The sequence below is a fragment of the Pleurodeles waltl genome, chromosome 4_2 (genome assembly GCF_031143425.1).
Source record: "Pleurodeles waltl isolate 20211129_DDA chromosome 4_2, aPleWal1.hap1.20221129, whole genome shotgun sequence".
Taxonomy (NCBI): Eukaryota; Metazoa; Chordata; class Amphibia; order Caudata; family Salamandridae; genus Pleurodeles; species Pleurodeles waltl.
This window is the reverse complement of record NC_090443.1, coordinates 823425950-823443328: the sequence shown is the minus strand read 5'-3', so window position 1 is coordinate 823443328 and position 17379 is coordinate 823425950. Positions and strand designations below refer to the sequence as shown.

At 47.3% G+C, this 17379-nt stretch overlaps 1 protein-coding gene across 2 annotated transcripts in view; it reads left to right on the top strand.

Annotated features, from left to right (window-relative positions):
- The window catches only part of ALG6 (ALG6 alpha-1,3-glucosyltransferase), a 184353-nt gene that overhangs the window by 63102 nt on the left and 103872 nt on the right, over positions 1–17379 (top strand). The window lies entirely within an intron of this gene.

Here is a 17379-nt window from a genome sequence, read left to right as displayed (position 1 = left end):
GGTCCTCTCAATGATCCTTCTGGTTCACCCATGTGGCTCATTATAACGTTCTTCAGCCCTTGTCCTGGCATTTGTCACAGAGGTCAGCAGCCACAATAGGTTTGGGTAGCCAGAGTCACCTGCAGGTATTGAGGGACAACATTTAGCCACACACTATCCCATGAGGTTAACATCAAAGGTATACACTAACATACACTGGGTGGGGACAAAGGCCTACCTATAAGCCACACCTGGTGCCTCTGTAGTTGGGCCATCACATTTGGGATGCTGCTATTCCTCAGGAAAAAGCATCATGCACCGACCAAGGATACTTAGCATTGCCGTGGGAGATTGACTGGTCCGCCAGGCACACCATCTGCACATTCATGGAGTGGAAACTGTTACGATTCCTGTACACCGGTTCATTCTGGCGGGGGGGGGGGAGGGACAAAAGCAATATGTGTCCCGTCATTCGCCCCAATAATATTGGGGATATGTCCCATTGCATAGAATCTGGCCTTCACAGTGGCCAAATTTTCCACCTGGGGGAAAGCTATGTAGCTGCACATGTGTTTTACCAGGGCAGACAGCGCTGTTGCCAGCACAGTTGAGAAAATTGGCTGTGACATTCCTGCTGCCAAGCCCACTGTCACTTGCAAAGAACCTATCACCAGGAACTGGAGCACTGATAGCACTTGCACAAGAGGGAGGAATCCCAGTCAGTTGACGGATAGATGAGATCAGATCAGGCTCCAACTGGGCACACAGCCTTGTGATTGTGGCCCTGTCCAGTCTATAGGTGGGGATAATGTGCCTGTCCTCCAGTGTAGCTAAGTCCACCAGTCGTCTGTACATGGGGGTGTGTCTCAATCTCCTATTCATCCTCAGCGGTAGGTATCTAAGGGACACAAGAGTGAGGAGACTGTCACAATTTGAACAACTAAACCACAACAGCAGTCCACATTGTGCACTTATGTATTGGGACAATGTAAATTTCGAAGTATGTGCCTATTTAACCTGCAACGCAGCAATTCTCGATAGGCCTGTTCCGTTCCCTCCCACCCCCAAGAAGGCGACCGTCTGCCCTGTATGGAGGGACAGGTGGAAATGAGGTAATTCCGCCGACGTTGGGCATCGTGGCGGTATGCGGTCGTGCACCACTGTGCAATTCCTCATTGGATAATATTGGGCCCTATGGAGTACAGTTGCCAATGGGGATGTACGCCGGTGGTGACGGTGTACACTGCCACAGTTGTGACTGCCATTTTTTATCCGATTCCTCACTTGTGTTGTGATTTAACAGGAGAAGATATACACTGCGTGTGCTGCTGTGACCTGTGTCTGGAACCTATCATGGCCTGTGTGACTGCGGAAAGGGCCCCAGCCTTCACTTCAGAGGAATTGGAGAGACTGGTGGATGGGGTCCTACCCCAGTACGGAGTGCTGTATGGGCCTCCAGACCAACAGGTGAGTACACTTTGGCCACAATGCATGTGTCAAGGATGCATGGAGGTGGGTGTGTGTGCAAGCATCGTGTAAGGGTGGGCGTACATGTTGTGCACTGGGCTATGTATGTGCCAATGGTGATGGAAACGGGTATGGTGAGCCATTTGTGTGATGGGCTGGACTGTTTTTTTAATGGTGTCCTCCTGTCTGTATTCCCTCTGCAAGTCAGGACCCATCAAAAGAAGGGATTATGGCGTGCCGTTGCCAACGACGTGCGGACCCTGGGGGTCTATGGCAAGTGGAGCACCCACTGATGGAAACGGTGGGAGGACCTAAGACGCTGGCCACGGAAGACCGCGGAGGCCCAGCTGGGGATGGCCTCCCAACGAGTAAAGGCTGCCTGTCAGACCCTAGCCCCCATGATGGCCTGCATACAGGCAGTGTCCTACCGTGAGCTGGATTGGCGCTTGAGGAAATCACAGGAGCCACAAGGGGGTGAGTACAGTGGGTATCATTATCTTGTGGCTGGTGGGGTGGTATCCAAGTGGTGGTTGTGTGTAGTTGGGTGCCCCTAAGGCCAGGCCAGGCCAGTCATTGCAGCGTGGGTCATCTCTAGGGTAATGGTTGCATGTCAAATACAGGTAACCTAGCTAGTTAGTAATCAATTTCCAGCAGGGCATCGTGGGTCCCAGGTGTGCTGCAGTTGGCGGTGTGTGCTCCTCATCTTGCCTTGGTGACTAGCCATAACACTGGTGGTGCAATGAATATTGCTTAGGCTTGTTCCCTGTGTGTGAGGGTGCTGTGTACGCCAGTGGTGGTGTTGGTGCAGTAATTGACCCAGTGTTTCCTTTTTCACTCTGCCCCCCTTTTTGTTCTATCATCCTGTCCTTGTGTGCATTAGCATCATCTTGTGGAGGAGCAGGGGCACCGGTGACGAGGGAGCTGCATCCCACAGGACCTTGGAGGCATAGTCCACTGATGCCGAGGGAACCAGGGCGAGGGGAGCACCATGCCAGAGACAGGAGGAGACGACACAGACTGATACCTCCTCAGATGGGGGCTCCCTGGTGGTGGTGGACACCTCTCTGACCACCCCAGCTGCAAGTACAACCGCCACCCCCGTACCAGCACCGCCCTCCCAGTAGCCCCTCAGTGAGTTGCCTGTGCCCACTCACCCAGGAGGGTTTATCTCCTTTGCCAAAAGCACCCCAGGCCCTGGCGCAGTGAGCCCTGCTGCCCTGAGTGAGAATGCTATCGACCTCCTGGGATCCATCTCTGTAGGGCAATCAACCATAGTGCATGCCATCCAGGGGCTGGCATCCCGGATGCAAAAGTGCTATGCATTCCTGGAGGGCATTCATGGAGGATTGGCGGCCCAACAGAGATCGATTCAGGCTCTGGCCTCCTCTCTGTTGGCAGCCATTGTCCCTGTTTCTACCGTCTCCCCTCCAACTACCACTTCTCAGTCCCACTCCCCTCAACCCCAACCCATCCCAGGCACACATACAGACGAGCTTGCACAGAAGGCAACACACAAGAGTGGCACAGGTAAACACAAGCACCACACTTCATCCCACAGGCACTCACGCAAACACCATACAGTTGCAGACACTGTCTCCCCCCCCCTCCTCCTCCTCCAACTCCCTCCCAGTCGCGTCCACACTCGCACCTTCAAGCATTACATCTACTACCAGCATCACCACACCAAGCAGAACACACACCTCACTGGCAGACACCACCAACTGTGAAAGTGCAGCCATCAGAGAGTTCAGAGGCAGCCCAGGAGGCCCCCCCATCCACCACCACAGTGCAGCCATCGGACAGTGCAGAGGCTGTCCAGGAGGCTCCTCCATCCACCACCACATCGCAGCAATCGGACAGTGCAGAGGCTGTCCAGGAGGCTCCTCCATCCACAACCACAGTGCAGCCATCGGACAGTGCAGAGGCTGTCCAGGAGGCTCCTCCATCCACCACCACAGTGCAGCCATGGGACAGTGCAGAGGCTGCCCAGGAGGCACCTCCAACCACCTCCACAGTGCAGCCATCACTGCCAGCGAAAGCCATGTAGGCCACACTCCAGGGGCTGATGTGCGAGTTGCCCCCTCCAGAACCAGTGGGCAAGTCACCCACTTCAGAGACTGTGGCCTTGCACATCCAAGGACAAAGCAATGGGCATGGAGCCCCATCCAGAACCAGTGGGGACGTTTCCGTATTCGGCTGAGGTGCCTTCCCACTTGCAAAATGATGCCCCTGCAGTGTTCTCTCCAGATGTGTCAGGATACAGGTTGGGCCTTGGACTGTGTCCTGTGGCCTTGTGTGCCCTTATGACTTTGGACTGGGCACTGACCCTTTATGTACATCTGTAAATATATTTGGTTTGTGTGGTGGGTTTTGCTATGCTAATACATTGTCAGTACTCAATTTTTTTAAATTATGCTGTGTGTTGTGTGCCATTGGTTTACGTGTGCAGCTGGTTGTGTGTATGGTGTGTGTGTCAGGTGTGTTGTGCGTGTGTTTGTTACTGTTGTTTTCCTCCCACCCTCCCTTGTGTGCTAGGCGGCTGTACTCACGATCGTTGTCTTCGTTGGCGTTCCAGGTGAAGCATGACGTAGAAGATCACCGAGAAGACTTGCAGTTCGGGTTCCATGGCGGCGTGGTTCTTCCCTGTGTCTCTAATGGTGATTCCTTTCACTTCTGAGCTCCGTTTCCGCCAGGATTTTGTTGGTGTTGGTACCGCCCCAGAAAAGGTGGCGGTTTCGTATGTATTAATAATGTGGGCAGTACTTTGTCTCTTGCCTGGCTGTTGTTGGCTACCGCCGTGGTGAATGCTGTTTCCGCCCTGGCGGTTGGTGTGTTACATTGGCTGTCTATGGGAGTTATCACCGCCATAGTCATAATTTGGCAGAACTTACTGCCAGCCTGTTGGCGGTATTACTGCCACTTTAACACTCACTGCCAGGGTCATAATGAGGGCCAGAATATGTGATTGCCAAAATGTTCAGGTTTAGAAGTAGCAATGTTGGACTACTGAGATGTTGCTTAGTATCTCTGGAAGATGCTAAACGTCACACTTATGAATCTCCCACTGGGTCCTTGAAGATAAAAATGTTTTACTTTAAAGTAGCAAAATTAGTTCATAATCCTGTCTGATTACCATTTCTACATTTCTCCAAGATATTCTCTGTAATCTAATACTGCATAAGAAGTATTAATGGTTTTTCACTTTGGTTTTCCACTCTGCCGAATGCCAAACAGTTTGAAAGTTCTTCCTGGTCAACTGGACGTCTTTCCAGTAACCAGGCATCCCGTTTTTCCTCCTTTTTTGGCTTTAGTGTTGGGGAGAGGGTAAGTTACCTCATTCCAAGCAGTTTCACCCTTATCCAGCCTCTGCTTCTGCTGTCCTCTTTCTCACCTTTTGGTTCTCTGCCCCCGCTTTTCACATATTATTTTTAGGGCTCATGCCGTCTTCTCTGTTCTCTCTTCCCTTCACCTCGTCATACACTCCACCTTAGTCTCTTTTTACCTTCCCCTTGCCCCTGTGCCATTTTGTCCCTTACCACTTCCCTTCATACCCTGATTCTGCTCACTGCTTTATTAACTTTTTCTTCTCTTTTTTTTGTGCAGCCCATCCTTTGGCACTCTTTCTTGTCCAATCACAGTAGACATGGAAAACGTGGACAGGCCAGGACCTGTCATTTTCTTTTTTTTTTCTGCTCCTTTTTTCGTTTTGTAATTTTTGGGCTATCCCCATCCTTGGTGTGTTAGGGTGATGTTCTCCACATTTGATTTCGGTTGAGGTAACACTGTATTACTAATTTCAGTATTCAAAAGAAGTGCTACAGCAGTACGCTACTTTTAGGAGTTGCTAAATGTTGATATTAGTTACAGGTGTAAAACTTTTGAATATGTTTTACCTACCTGACAATTTGAGAAATCAAGGGATATATAATACCTCCTGTAGATTTAAAGGCCATGAAAATAACTCTAAATTGGGACATGCCGTACAAAGCCTGTAGATGTTGTGAGTTGCAGTTCTCCACATCTGTTTCTACACTTCAGTGGATCAGTATAGTACGTTTGGTTCTTTTTACAAGGGTGCTTTGGGGTCGAGGGGAGTGTCAGCCATGGAAGTATGAAGTTGGCTGTCCAGATTCCTTTTATGAATTCTGAACATCAAGCTTGTGCTTCGTAACAAATGGTTGGGATTGTTTTCAGAACTTCCAAGTTCGTGCAAGAAACTATGGTTCAATCAATCAAAGGATTTATAAAGCGCACTACTCACCCGTTAGGGTCTCAAGGAGCTGGGGGGAGGAGCTACTGGTCGTAAAGCCACGTCTTGAGGCGTTTCCTGAACGTCAAGAGGTCTTCGGTCTGGCGAAGGTGGAGCGGTACGGAGTTCCAGGTCTTGCCGGCTAGGTAAGAGAAGGATCTTCCTCTGGCGGTGGTTCAGCAGATGCGGGGGACGGAGGCGAGGCTGGCGGAGCGAAGATCGCGGGTGGGGGTGTGGAAGGTGAGTCTGTCGTTGAGGTAGGCTGGACCTGTGTCGAGGAGGGCATTGTGTGCGTGGATGAGGAGCTTGAAGGTGATCCTCTTTGATACTGGTAGCCAGTGTAGGTCTCTGAGGTGGGGGGAGATGTGGTTGCGGCGTGGGACGTCTAGAATGAGGTGGGCAGATGCGTTCTGGATTCTTTGCAGCTTTGTTTGGAGTTTTGTTGTTGTTCCTGCATATAGGGCATTTCCGTAGTCCAACCGGCTGCTGACCAGGGCGTGGGTGACGGTTTTCCTGGTTTCGACGGGGATCCACTTGAAGATCTTGTGGAGCATGCGGAGAGTGTTGTAGCAGGAAGAGGAGATGGCGTTGACCTGCTGAGTCATGCTGAGTTTGGAGTCCAAGATGAATCCCAGGTTGCGTGTGTGGGTGGTGGGTGAGGGTGCGGATCCTAGGGAGGTGGGCCAACAGGAGTCGTTCCATGCTGAGGGGTTGGTGCCAAAGATGAGGATGTCTGTCTTGTCTGTGTTTAACTTGAGGCGGCTTGATTCCATCCAGCTGGCGATGGCGTGAAGTCCGTTGTGGCGGTTGTTCTTTGCAGTTGTAGGGTCTTTTGTGAGGGAGAGGATGAGCTGAGTGTCGTCTGCGTAGGAAACTATGTTGATGTGGTGGGTTTGTGCGATGTTGGCGAGTGGGGCCTTGTAAACGTTGAAGAGCGTGGGGCTGAGCGATGATCCTTGGGGGATGCCACAGATGATTCTGGAGGCTTCTGACAGGGACGGTGGGAGGCGGACTCTCTGGGATCTGCCTGCAAGAAATGACGAGATCCAGTCGAGTGCCTTGTCACGGATTCCAGCATTGTGGAGGCGTGTGGGGAGAGTGTGATGGCATACCGAGTCGAAGGCTGCGGAGAGGTCCAGGAGGATGAGTGCTGCTGTTTCTCCTTCGTCGAGCATGGTCCTGATGTCGTCTGTGGCAGCAATGAGTGCGGTCTCGATGCTGTAGTTTTTGTGGAATCCGGATTGGGAGGTGTTGAGTGCCTTGCTGTCTTCCAGGAACCGGGATAGTTGGCTGTTCATGATTTTTTCGATGACCTTCGCTGGGAAGGGGAGGATGGAGATCCGCCGGTAGTTCTTGGGGTCGGTTGTGCTTTAGTCGGTGCTAGTAGGGAAAATGAGTGTTGAAGTTGGCTGATGAAGAGGAATGTCCGGTGGTTGACAGAATGATTCTAAAAGACACAAGGTATTTTCATTTGTTAAGCTGCGAAAGGTTACTGTTGACTTTCTCCAAGAGACTCATTTAATGCAAATCGAAAATGATAAACTGTGTACAAAATATAGTGGAACTATATGTGTTGCTAACAGCTTTTCCAATACTAGAGGTGTACTGCTGTGGATAGAAGATGAGGTCTCATTACAAAGTCAGGAAATCAAGACCAACAATTTGTTTTAATCGTAGGTTTGCTGAATGGCTGTGATATAGGCCTGTTAAATGTGAATGCACCAACAATTCCAGGCTCATCGTTTTTCCCAAAGCTGTATAAAGTGGTGTCTTGATATGCAAACTCAGTGATGGTATGGGCCAAAGACTTGCTGTATAATCTAGGACCCCTCTCAGATAAAAACATGAATCCACAGTGACAAGGTAGACACAAGATACTATTGCCTGTCTTCTCTTAATTTCTGGAGGTTACACCACCTGACAAGGTTGTATTCCCTGCTGACCTTTATGTACTCTTAGGGGGAGTATTGTCCATTGGTACTATTATGGAGCTGCATCCGTAAAGGTCTGGGATTTAGATAAATGGCAAATGAGAAACTACATTTCGCACAGTGAGGGGTTGACCCCTTCATGCATGCAATTGAAGGGGATGCACAGAAAGATGTATTGTGAGGCGTTTTTATAGGTCAAGCAGATGGAGTCTACTCAAACTAGAATGAAGTATAAGGTGGACCAATATATAGCTGGTATGTAGATAGACCAGATAGTAGAGATGATTGACCTCTTACATAAGTAAACTGTGCATTGCCCTGGACGAGTTGTGTTACACTTCTTATAGGCAGCATCTCTATAAAGAAGTTGACAAGTCAGGAAAACTTCTTGCTTAAATAAATGCCTGGGTACAAGACTCCTGGCCTGGAATGCATCCCTACTGAACTACATAAACTGACCTCGAACACTTGAGTGAGAAGCTCTATGCAGTATGACTAGAGGAATATGAAAAAGCTAGACTTCCTAACTCAATGAGTGAAGCATTGATAGTGGTGGTCTTGAAACCCAATAAGAACCCCATGATGTGCACACCCTACAGATATTTGAGATATTTGTTGATTGATACAAAAGTTGTATCAATATGGTCCAGGGCACACCGTAATAGTTGATTGACCATTCACACTGGAAATTAGTTTTGGTGTTTTATTTCAGTCTCAATATGAATAAAGCATTGTAATAATCTTCGAATGTCAACAGGAAATCCAACTGTGGTAAAACTAGAAAATGTAAATAAACAGGACCAATACTGTGGTGTTATAGCTGTATGTCGTTGAGAGCCTCACAAGTCATATTTGGTGATGCAAGAAGTGGGTATTTGTAAAGATTGAAGACTTCTTACAGGAGAGGCACAGCCAGCAAAACAGTCAAAAAGGTATTTGTACAAGCTGAAGTCTTCTTGAAAAGGAGACACAGCCAACACATGTTTTGTCCAAGTGAATTTCTCAAGGCTTTAGTCCTTTATTATACAAGTCTTAAGTCTAAGCACGGACGTGGCTTTGCTACTACAAGTCACCCGTTGCTGTCTTTTAATAACATATGATGTCACAAACTGTACAAACTAATTTCTCATTTGTGATTCTTGACTACACTGCATACGTTTTCACACTACAAACTGCCTTCGCTTTGACTTGTGTATTAAAAGACTTATTTGCCAGGCAATGGTGACCATTAGCTCAATTTCTGTTTACCTTGGATATGAAGCCTCTGGCAGTGATGTTATGGAGAGACCTAACAAGGTGGGGATATCAAAGTGAGACGGTCCAGACTTATGGTCATTATATCAGCGAATGTCATCTTGGAGTACTTGCGATCTTCCATGGTATTTATGCTGCACATGTTTTTTCCCAAAAAAAACTACCCCCGCCTCATTAACACATGGCCACTCTCCGCCTCCCCCATCTCCCAACACTTAGCACAGGTTGTCACTAGGAATTTATAGTAATAGCACAAAATCGGTTCCAGTTCAACAGTACAAAATTGCCAAGGTCTTCATTCTGGGGGAAGCAACCAATCAACTTAATCAGACTGCTAAGGGGATCTCTCCGAAGTCTCAAAGAGCAAGGGCCCTTGGTGCGTCAGACTATCTGTCAGCGCCTCACAAGCTCTGGCCATGTCAAGTGAGCCCGTCCTTGGTAAGCTTCTCTGGGCAATACTGCTCCCTCGTAGCCCACCCATCTTTCTAACTCTCGGTGCCAGACCATCACCCGAGGACCCCCCAGTGTCTTCCAATTACGTGTTATTTCCCGCCATCCTAATATGAGGGCTAGGTCCTGAAAAGGGCATGTAATTTTAGTTTTGGCAGTGTAAGGGAACCAATGTAATAAGCAATGTCGTAGGATGCAGGGGACCGCTCTCTCCACCACTGCAGTGAGTACTATAGTGATCTCCTCCCAATACGCAATGAGTGTCGGGGAATTCCAAAACGTGCATGAATTCGGCCCCCTTTTCCCCACATTGCGGGCATTTCGCAGTGAGTGTATGAAAATGTTGCTTTAGCTGAACAGGGGTGAGATATGCCCTACGCAAAATACACATAGTTATCAGGTTAAAACAAGCATTTCTAGAATATTCTGGGACCCCACCCACGATAGTCTCCCAATTCTTCTCAGGGCTCAGTTTCCCAAGAACTTCCTCCCAGTGAGTTCGGAGGGCGGGGAGTGGGCGCAGTATGTCCTCCCTGATTGCTCGATATAGGCAAGTAACTGCTTTAAAAGTGGCAGAAGAAGTTAGGATGTAGTGACAGTTCTTATATGTGGGAGGTACAAACAGGCCTACCCCCCCAGTGCATCACTGTGTGACAGCACCATGGAGTAGTAAGTGACCTTGGTCAGCTCATATCCCACTCGGAATTCTTCTGATGGGAGGAGGACTTCAGTTTCAAAAGTGTCACCCATTCTAGTTGCCCCTGTTTCTCCCCACTCTGCCAGTCCTCATCAGACCGCCTCCCCCCCCATGCAGTAAGACCTCCAGCAACGTCATGGGTAAATCAGGTGAATATGGTACCTTCATATGCGTTTTCAGCAAGCACCGGACCCAGCAGCGCCGCATCACTCTAAATTCTGTGATGTCACCCTTTGATGGGCATCGAAGTTGTTACAGTATTTTAAGTAATTGACTAAGCTCCAGGTCAAAAGGGCCCATCGCCCTTTCTGGAACCAGTCTGCCCACCACCCATTGCGTCAGCATTAAAGGTGCAGTGGCAGGTAGTACGCTTCAAAGTCTGGGGCTGCAAGGTCTCCATCTCCTACCGGCCTCTACAGTGTGGTCAGGGCCACTCATCTATGGCCTGTCCCCCCATATAAATGCTATGGCAAGGGAAATAGGGTCTTTAAACAACGTTCAAGGAATCCAGACCTGCAACGTGGAAAAGAAATATAAAAGTGGCAGAGTGGGACCATCTTCAACAATGGTACTCAGCCCGCAACCGAGAGGGGGAGTGCGGACCAGATTTCCATATTTGTCTTGAGAGTTCAGATCACCTTTGCAACATTTCCTTCAAGTAGATCGATATGGTTGTGAAATATCTGCACCCCTTGGTATTGTAAGTAACAAGCTCCCATTGTGGCAGTGCCAAGTCTTAGGGAGGAACTCTTTGCTCAAGCATAGGGGACAAGCATGATTTCTGCCAATTGACTTGTAACCCTTAGTGTCCCAAATTTCTCCAGCATCTCATGAACCCCTTCAAGCTTGGTGATCATGTTCCTTAAAAAGATCAGGTCGTCCGCCTATAGCGATAAATGGTGGATGTGGCCTCTGATCTCCATCCCCTTGTATGCATTCCCAGTCCATGCCCGGCATGCCAGTGGCTCCATTGCCAAAGAGTGCAAAAGGGGTGACAGAGGGCACTCATGTTCGGTTCCTCAGCCCACCTGATAGCTGTCAGATGTGGTGACCCCCATTCAGACTTTGGCAGCTGGGTCCGCGTGAAGTAATTTGGACTATGCCATGCGCCCCTGTCCCAAACTATAGCGCTCCATAACTGAGTACAGAAACGCCCATTCCAGGCTATCAAATGCCTTCTCTAAGTCTGTGGCAAAAACTGCCACCTCTCCTCGGTCACTAGTGTCCCCCTCTAGAATTTTTAGGAATCTCCATATATTTAGAGCTGTGTTGCAGCTGAGTAGGAATCCCACTAGGTCGGAGTGTATAAGTTGAGGCATGTGTGGAAGCAGTCTGTTGGCGAGAATTAGGCTAAATATCTTATTATCTGTATTTAACATCGACAACGGTTGATAGACTTTTGTGTCATAAGTCTGGTTTACCAGACTTGAGCTATGGCACTACCACGGCTTCAAGGGTGGAAGATGGTAATAGTCCTGTTTGGCTAGCTGCATTGTACAGATCTACTAGTTTGGGAGCCGGTTCTTCGCCAAATGTGGCATAGAACTACACCTGATAACCATCAGTTCCCAGTGTTTTGGCCCGAGCCATACCCTTAATAGCTGCATGGACCTCTTGTAGGGTGATCGCCCCACTGCACTGGTCTACATCCTCAGGAGATAAGGTTGCGAGTGTTAGTGGTTCCAGAAAATAATCTGTTTTGTCTGGGGGCCAGTGTATAGCACTTGTATATAGTCGTGAGTAGTAGGTGTAGAGCTTGTGTTAATGTCCACTTTCCTGTAGACCCTGTCACCCCAGTCAGACACTGCCTCCGCCACTAGTGAGCCCCCTTTAGCGGGGTTTGCTAGCCAAGCCAGTAGTGATCCTGTACTGTCCCGCTCAGCATGTGCACTAGTCATGTAGGCTTTATAACCGAAGCATCGCAATTTTTCTACTTTGTCAGCGACTGCTTCTTTGGCCTCTAGCAGTTCTGGCTGGACCACCGGACAATCCGGGCTGCGCTATTCTATTTGTCTTAGCACTGTTTCAGCTGATAATACCTCCACCATTAGCATGCGGTGTACTCATCCGGACGTTGCAGCACACCTCCCTCTTAGCATTATCTTAAAGGCATCCCACTCTGCCTGTGGGGGCGAGGCCATGCCAGCATTTTCCTCAAAAAAGACGGATACTTTCATCCACTGATGCCAAAAAAGTCTGATCTTCCAGGGATTCTGGTTTTTGTTTCCACGTCGGTATACTGGGTAAGGCCCTCCCCCACCCCAGGGTGAGTAATACCAGATATGATCTGACACAGTTCTTGAGAGATATTCAACGCCGTGTACTGAGTTATGGACGTCTAGGGTGTTAAGGAACGTGTCAAGCCACATAGGTAAGTCGTGTAATGAGGAGTAAAAAGTAATTGTCTTGTTGGTGTCAGTGATGTAAGCACCAGGAGTCAGTGAGTCCCCGTTTCGCCTGCCAGTCGGTGAACATTCGAGCCACTCTAATAGTGGGGGAGTCTTTTAGCGGGGCTGGTACCGGTCTAGTGCTGGGATCCGTTCGTTATGCAGTTATAGTCTCCCCCCATGAGAAGTGAGCTATGCAGTTATAGTCCTCCCCCCACGTGTAGTGAGCCTGTTAAGTAGGTGAGCAAGGTTCTCAAGAGTGTTGTGAAAAATACATTTTGGTCCATGTTTGGAGCATAACAATTATCAGTGTTATGTCCTGTCCCTCTAGGCAGCCAGTTACCACTAAAACCTGTCCAAAGGATCTATAAGTGTTCCTGTGCACTGGAAAGGGGCTGCTGGGGAGAACCACACCAGCTCACCTTTAGCGTAGACCGAGTAGGAGGTATAGTATACCTGTCCCGCCCATCTGTGCTGCAGTGCCTCCCCTTTTTTAGCTATCAGATGTGTTTCCTGCAGTAGGGCTATATGGACCCCTTGTCTCTTGAGATAAGAAAATATCATATCTTTTGGTCCTGATGTGCATCCCCCTTACATTCCAGGACAAAACTTTATAAGTTACTGGGGCCGCTATCTGGTGTAGGGTAGAATTGACAAGGTCATCTGCAGTGCCTGGCATCACCAACGGCATCTCGATGTCTTTGAGTCATCAGAGGAGCTGGAACCCTGTTCTAGCTTGGAGTCATAAATCTCGTCGCTGTCCATCGACACAGCTGGGCTTGTACCTCCACCATGCAATGTCACTTCCACCACTCAATATTGCCGCCATATCCACCACCCGCTGCTGCTCCTTCTGAATATCCTCCCCTGAAGGAGTCATTATCTGGGTGTCTTTTTCTTTGCATTTTGTTCTGTCTCCTGAATAAGTGCTTCAGAGACCCCAGGCTAGATCCCACATTTCTATGAGGATTGATCTAGTTCCATACTTCTTGTGGGGAGCAGAAGAATCTCACCCATCAGTCATCACAACTCGCAGTTGGGCTGGTAACAACATGACATAACTATGCCCATCTGACTGAGGCGTCTTTTTGCATCTAGGAAAGTCGAGCATTGTTTCTGCACCTCTTTTGTGAAGTCTGGAAAAATCATGGCCTTACTATTACCCAGGAAAACCAGACCCACATATAAAAGTGATATATATCTATATATATGTGTATATATACGTGTGTGTGTGTGTAGATATATATATCTTTGCCACCAGTTGTTTTGCAGTTGCAGCTTGGGTCTTCAAAGCAATCCACATACTTCAAATGACGCGTTTCAACTGTAGCTTTTTGGCAGCAATAAAAAAGGCAATTAAGTCTTGTGAATATGTTTCTGCTACAAAAGGATCAGACGTTTGTCTAGTGGCAGTTTTGGTGCCATAAAGAAGCGCAGAAGGTTTATATGCCTACTGTAAAGCGCAAATCTGTATTTTATGTAAATAGCTGAGAACATTAGTAAAGTCAGCCATTACCTGCGTTATGATACAAATGAAATGTATGTGAGGGGGTGGCTATGGATTGATGAAGGGCACTTTTTCTGGGTGGTAGTGAGGGAATCCGAGGAGGAGGACATGGGAGTTGGAGCACCAGTAATGATTGTTGGACTGGGCACTAGAGGTGCTAAAGACTGTGACGATTGGTATGTGACAAGGTGTTTTTTGAGTGTCTTGAAAGAATGTGCTGATTGAGGAAAGAAGCGCAGGTAAGGTGACCTCTACTGTTGCACATATCACACACACACACCAGCAATTTTGTGACTGTCAACGTAGGCTAGTGTTTTAGAGCAACAGTTTAGCCAGTAGCAGAGATGGCATCTCGTTGGATGACTGCTGCTCACGCCCTGACTCGGGTTATAGAATACAGCTCTGATGTAGGATCAGAGACTGGGACAGCAGATACTGAGACAGCATCTGAGGGACAGGACAATGGCGCAGGCTCTGGGAGTGATTTTTCAGTCGGAGGAGTCCCATTCGATAACTCCTCTTCCAGTAATTATGAGGGAGGTGATGAGGACAGTCCTGCTGTTCCTTCGTAAGCACAGTCTGTGCAACGGGACAATATTGGGTTAGCCCAACCCAGAGAGCGGGTGAATGCAGCGGCAAGCGCAGAGAGAGAGTGCTCATTTGGGAGCGCCCCAATTTAGTTCAGCCCTGAATTCCACCGCCCAAATCATACTGTGGAGACATCAAAATTATATATCACAAAACAAACTGGTTTATTTTTGGTCCAGGGCTCAGCAGCCATATAGGGAAACATACTAAACCCAGTCATTTCTGGAAACTAGACATCCGGGGGAGTCCAAATGTTCTTGCCCAGAAAACCCTGTAAAGCTGAAATGTTGAATAAAAACTCAATTTTTTTCTTGCATTTCTGTCACACAAACTACAGGAAAATGATGGGATCCACAAAATTCCTACCACCCAGTGATTCCTCACCTGTCCTGATAAAAACACTACCCCACTTGAGTGCCTGTACCTAGTGCCTGCATCAGGAATGGATCACCCCAGGGTCAACAATTGCCTCATGTAAGGACCAACATTGACCGTTGTGTGATCTATTTGTGTTGCGGGCACTAGGCCTACCCACACAAGTGAGGTACCATTTTTATTGGGAGACTTTGGGGAATGCTGAGTGGAAGGAATTTTGTGGCTCAGATTCCAGAACTTTCTATCACCGAAATGTGAGGAAAAATTGTTTTTTTGCCAAATATTGAGGTTTGCAAAGGATTCTTGGTAACAGAACCTGGTGAGAGCCCCACAAGTCACCCCCTCTTGGATTTTCCTAGGTGTCTAGTTTTCAAAACTGCGTAGGTTTGGTAGGTTTCTCTAGGTGCCGGTTGAGCTAGAGGCCAACATCCACAGCTGGGCACTTTGCAAAAAACAGCTCTATTTTCTTTGGGAGAATTTGATGTGTCCACGTTGTGTTTTGGGACATTTCCTGTCGCGGGCGCTAGGCCTAACTGCATAAGTGAGGTACCATTTGTATCAGGAGACTTGGGGGAATACTGGGTGGAAGGGAATTTGGGGCTCCTCTCAGATTCCAGTACTCTCTATAACCGAAATGTGAGGAAAAAGTGTTTTTTTGGGCCAAATTTTAAGGTTTGCAAAGGATTCTGGGTATAAGAACCTGGTGTGAGCCCCACAAGTCACCCGATCTTGAATTCCCCTAGGTGTCTAGTTTTCAAAAATGCGCAGGTTTGGTAGGTTTCCCTAGGTGCCGGCTGAGCTAGAGGCCAAAATTCACAGCTAGGCACTTTGCAAAAACACAGCAGATTTCAATGTAAAAATGTGATGTGTCCATGTTGCGTTTCCTGTCGCGAGCATTAGGCCTACCCACGCAAATGAGGTACCATTTTTATCGGGAGACTTGGGGGAACACAGAATAGCAAAACCAGTGTTATTGCCCTTTGTCTTTCGCTACATTTTTTCTTTCCAATTGTAAGACGCTGTGTAAAAAAAGACGTCTATTTGAGAAATGCCCTGTAATTCACATGCTAGTATGTGCACCCCGGAATTCAGATATGTGCAAATAACCACTGCTGAACACCTTATCTTATGCCCATTTTGAAAATACAAAGGTTTTCTTGATACCTATTTTTCACTCTTTATATTTCAGTAAATTAATTGGTGTATACCCAGTATAGAATGAAAACCCATTTCAAGGTGCAGCTCATTTATTGGATCTGGGTACCTAGGGAATTTGAACCTACAAGCCATATATATCCCCACAACCAGAAGAGTCTAGCAGACGTAACGGTATATTGCTTTAAAAAATCTGACATTGCAGGAAAATGTTTTAGAGTGAAATTTGGAGAAAAATTGCTGTTTTTTTCAGCTCAATTTCAATTTTGGTTTATTTCAGCTGTTATTTTCTATAGGAAAACATTGTAGGATCTACACAAATGACCCCTTGCTGAATTCAGAAGTTTGTCTACTTTTCAGAAATGATTAGCTTTCCGGGATCCAGCATTGGTTTCACACCCATTCCTGTCACTAATTGGAAGGAGGCTGAATGCACAAAAAATAGTAAAAATGGGGTGTGTCCCAGTAAAATGCCAAAATTGTGTTGAAAAATGTGGTTTTCTGATTCGATTCTGCCTGTTGCTGAAAGCTGGGAATATGGTGATTTTAGCATCGCAAACCCTTTGTTGATGCCATTTTCGGGGGAAAAAACACAAGCCTTCTTCGACAGCCCTTTTTCCCCATTTTCTTTTTTTTTTTAAACAAACTTTTTGCTGTATTTTGGCTAATTTGGTCTCCTCCAGGGGGACCCACAAACTCTGGGGACCTTTAGAAATCCCTAGGATGTTGGGAAAAAAAGGACACAAACTTGGTGTGGATAGCTTATGTGGACAAAAGGTTATGAAGGCCTAAGCGCGAACTACCCCAAATAGCCCAAAAAAAGGGCTCAGCACTGGGGGAGGAGGTTAGTACAGGTAGAACAACAGACCTTTTTTTTCCTTTTTGTACTTTTGGAGCAGTATCTACCCTTTTGATATCCCACTTGCTCCTAAAAACACCTGTGCTCATGTCAGGGGATGCCTTTCAAGATATAGGAAAATTACCAAATGGATTTGCACAGAACGGTAAAAATACTTTTCTGAGTCCAGATCCAGTTTCATTCTAATATCAGTTTTGCCAATGTGAAGATCTGAGTATCCTAAGGAATAGGTTTATTTGTAGATTAGGTTACAACAGATGTGATTTTTTTTTGGAACATTACATCCACTTAAAATTATTTCGACTTTTTTGCTAGCTGTTTAATATCTGTAGCTCTTAAGTTCCTATTTATTTTAATACTGTTTGTTGTTGGTGAGAAACGGGTCGTTGATGTGTATTTTGTGTTAATATTTGTAGGGTTCTTTTCAATTTGTTAAAAACTTAAATATACACAGGTAAGTAGTACAAAACTACACAGTGAA